The following is a 4313-nucleotide window of genomic DNA, read 5'->3' on the forward strand; positions in this document are numbered from 1 at the left end:
CCCCCCTCCTCCTCCTCCTGATACTCCTGAAGAGCTCTCTGTCACCTTCTCTTATCCAGGACAGTGCAAACATTCGGAACTTCACACTACGTTCACATGTCTCTCCAAGAATTCATTCGTCCTGCACGGCAAAATGGCTTCAGAAATAATATACATTTGAAAAATATATATTCTGAAACCAGTGCACATGGCAATTTTGCTGTCAGGATGGGACATGCAGTAGCTGAAGTACTAAAGCATAACCTGCCTTTTCAATACCAAATGTGATGCTGTTGCTGCTGCCTGCACTAACCTGTCCATCTGTGTGTCTCTGTGTGTCTGCAGTATAAGGGACAGGCCAACCTGCATGTGTTTGAGGACTGGTGTGGCTCCTCTATAGCCCAACTCAGAAAGAACCTGCACTACCCTCACTACCCTCATGTAAGTAATACAGAGCGGGCTGACTGACCTCTCACCTGTATAACACATTTTTATATTGATTTTGACTTTTCTACATCCAACTCACAGGTTTATCATTGCTTTGAGAAAAATGATTATTAATTTGTCCCTTTTTAGAAGTGAAGATAGTCAATTGTGCTAGGAATGTCATTTTCGAGCCTGAGGCCTGAAAAACAGGCTCAAGGCTCAACTGGTTAAATGATTTGTTTTGTTGATGGCATATTTTTACAAGTCACACGAATGTAGTTACTTTTACTTCAGCTGTCAGGCTCTTAGTTCTCATTGCATATTATGCATTTAATGATGTGTTAAGTTCAACCCTAGAAATGTGTAGTAACCTTTGGAAAAATCTGCCAGAACAGAGGTGGGCAGATGCTTTTTATTTTATTTCTATCAATTCTGAAATGTCCCCGTCGCAAGCAGATTTTATTTTCTTGTTTCCAGATTCTTAATTATTTAAGCTAATGTTAGCTCCACAAGTTAGTTACAATTGACTGGGACAATATAACACTTTATAATAACTCTGATTTAAATAGTTGTGATTCCTAAAATGACCCTAATAATATCAACATATAATCTTTACATTTTGTCAAGAAACTAATATTTTTAATGGCATCACTGTAAGGACACACGTCATTTCTATTGAAAAAACAATTATAAATCTTAAATATCATTTTTCATGTGAGGATCTGTGCATAGATCTACACTAATATGTGTGTCCATCCCTTAAAATGTAAATGTAGGTTTACCACAATGACAATTATCATGTTCCACATAAAATACAAAATTGTCCCATCCCTATTTGAAAAGCCCTAATATGGTCAGTTATGTTCACACTTAAAGTTGAAGCTGTTTTCTTTCTGTATTAATGCTGCTGCCTCTATGATCTGAATTGTTATCTGTTTCACTGTAGACCCGCACCACGCTGAAGAAACTGGCTGTCGCTCCAAAGTGGAAGAACTATGGCCTGAGAATATTTGGCTTCCTTCACCCTTACAGAGATGGTAACTAACTCATCTTATTAGTGAGCCCCTCCTCAGAGGCTCGGGGCCTTGGAGCATGTGTCCTTTACAAGAGTGGAAAATTCCTTTTGCCCTCTTAATCCAAGCTCCTGAGAGCCACTAATATAGTGGATATTCACATTTGTATCAGGACTGAATTCCAGCCATCTCCCAGCTAAATCTCATTGCAGGACCCCTGAAGACCTACCCTTGTGCCCAGTTTCTATGGGAACTGAAAAGTCTTTACACCCAAGGGCTCTTACACACATTGCAGAATTTGGAGTTATTAATTAGTTCTCCGTTCATTTCAGTTTTCTGTGTAGCTTTCGCTGCTGTCATGGCTCTCCACAGATGATGACTCAAAGGTCATCTTGAGGATTCTGACAAGCACTCTAACAAGTGCCCTTCACCTCACACTGACACACACAACCTGCTACATGCTATTGTAGATTGATTGGGTGTTACATTGACCTGAGTTTGTAGCATAGAAATGCCTGGAGGTTTTCCAGATTACAGACGATAAAAACTGTCACAGTCATGACCTGCACTATATCCTGCGGCTGTTAATGTACCCTTGACAATCTATGGCTTTTTATTATTCTCATTTAGACAGATACAAGTATATTTCATATGTAATGCAATGCATACATCACCACGTAGCTTTTGCATGTAGCTTAACGGTGTCTCTTTGGAGTATTCCCACTCACTGTAATAGAATATTGTCTTGTGTTTACAAATATATCTACTTTGCATTACTGTTTGCCAAACCCAACACAACCTGATTTTGTCATCAGGTCCTTTAGAGAGTATGACACACTGCAAAACCACACTGGCATTCACTGTTTGTTACTTTTAAATGGAAACAGCTTGAGGTGAGCATCTGCTGAGAGGAACGTAGCTTCATGCAGCTCCTTATATTAATAGTTTAACCAGAGAAAAACAACAACAACTTCTTCATCCACTTGTATTCTTAAAGGCAGAATAAGCAGGATTTGTTGGTTGCTGTTTGTATTCAAAACATTCCAAGTTGCTATCCTTTCGAGTCGATCCATAGATTTTTAGGAATATCCTACTTTTACCTAGTTTTCAATTTCAGCAACTAAGACAAACATATTCACACTTTTGCCTACTGTTTTTTCCATTTTTTTCCAGCTGAATCCACATAGTTTATTCAAAGGAAGAAAATGTAAAAGAAGAAAAAGACATTGTATATGAATGTGTGTTGGAGAGGGTTTATGATTCAGAAGGGAATGTTGGAATGCGTCACTGTATTAGAATAGTAATAATTAAGCTTTTTAAAGACAATCTTCACCAACTAACGGCTAACTCTAGTGTAGATCTATGCAAACATCTTCATTTATATTCACACCGTTGGTAAATATGGATTAGAAATTCAGTCACTGTAAAACTTTGATATCACTGCGACTAAATGTGTCATCTCGGACGGCTGCCTCGGGCAGTTCGGGCATCAGATTTTAGGTGCATTTTTCCAGCTAAGAATCCATTTTACCGAGCCATGCCCTATCTGATTACCCTGGTTCTACTTATCTGGGATCATAAATATGTACTTCTACCGGCGCACACTTTGATCATGTTTTTCCCCTCCAGGTGATTTCCAGTTCTCGGTGTCGTCTGATGATAACTCTGAGTTCTGGCTGAGTCCTGATGAGAGCCCTCTCAGCGCCCGGCTGCTGGTCTATGTAGGACAGGTAAACACCGAGCTGTGCTGCATCCCTGCATCATATCTGAACCACAGAGAGTCACTCCAATAAGTACAAATTAGGTCCCGGCATTTGTATGCTTTGTTATTGTCAGCAAGTACCGATTTTCCAGTTGGCTTTAACTAATATTGCTTAGCATCAAGCTTTTACTGCTTGACGAATCTGAATCACCTGAAGCATAAATAGTTTCAAACTCCTAAATGTCATGACTTAAATAGAAAAAGCCACTTAGTATACCTTTGGGAAAGAACGCGTGCAGCACAACATGTGCAGAGAAGCTAAACCTTTATTATTACTTTATGTAGTGACTTTATTATCTAATATGATGTTCAGACTGAGGGTGACTCATAGCTCTCATTAGCATCTGATGGATTCCTTTCTAAGACAGTCATGCACACAATGACAAAGTGCATATTTGAAAGGCTTCTTTCATTCTTTTGTTATTTATTATCATTAATGATACTATTAGTGTCAAAAGCTATAAGACTAGTATCGCTATGATATCCCTCCTGAGACAGTTGCTGTTTGTAGGGCTGTGAGTCTGACCAGTCAACAACATAAGCCTTTTTTTACTGACCGTGTCTAACCTTACAGCAACACGGAGCTATTTGACCTTGTGCGTCTTTAGTATTCACCCGCTCACCTCGTGTCACCACCCTTACACTCAGGCCATCACTCACCCCGACACACAGCTCAGAATACATATGGCTTAAATCCTGCTGTTGAACACCCTGTGAAAAATCGTTTCCTTTTTCATCTACCCTTCATGCACCCTCTACCCGCAATCGAATGAAAGTCAAGCTGCGCTCTTACTGCCTCCGCCAATAAAGTTTTCTTGCATAACGATTTTTCAATTTAAAAATAGGCATGGATGCATGAGGTTGGACAGCGTTTGAACTGCAACATATGACTGCTCTTGTCAAATATGAGTTAAGAGCAAAGGTCTGGCTATAGAGCTGTACAGTATCTGTATTCAAACCGGATGTGAGATGTCACTACATTTCCAGGACAGCTGAGATGAATTAGCTGGCTGCGAATATTGATGTGACATTTAGCAGTGGAGGAAAATCATACTGGTAATGGCAGGGGAGCAGTACTGTGGCCAGGGATCACTCATCCTGCCAGCGGCTGACAGACAGGCCTCGCTGCCCCC

General features: G+C 40.0%; 1 long non-coding RNA gene across 1 annotated transcript; it reads left to right on the forward strand.

The window, feature by feature from the left end:
* The first annotated feature begins 328 nt into the window (after nucleotides 1–328).
* Nucleotides 329–3142, forward strand: LOC104967975 (uncharacterized). Its single transcript, XR_800775.1, has 3 exons — nucleotides 329–420; nucleotides 1352–1442; nucleotides 3048–3142. It is a non-coding gene; the product is annotated as an uncharacterized lncRNA (long non-coding RNA).
* The last annotated feature ends 1171 nt before the right edge of the window (nucleotides 3143–4313 follow it).

This window comes from Notothenia coriiceps, unplaced genomic scaffold, assembly GCF_000735185.1.
Source record: "Notothenia coriiceps isolate Sejong01 unplaced genomic scaffold, NC01 NC01_scaffold00038086, whole genome shotgun sequence".
NCBI lineage: Eukaryota > Metazoa > Chordata > Actinopteri > Perciformes > Nototheniidae > Notothenia > Notothenia coriiceps.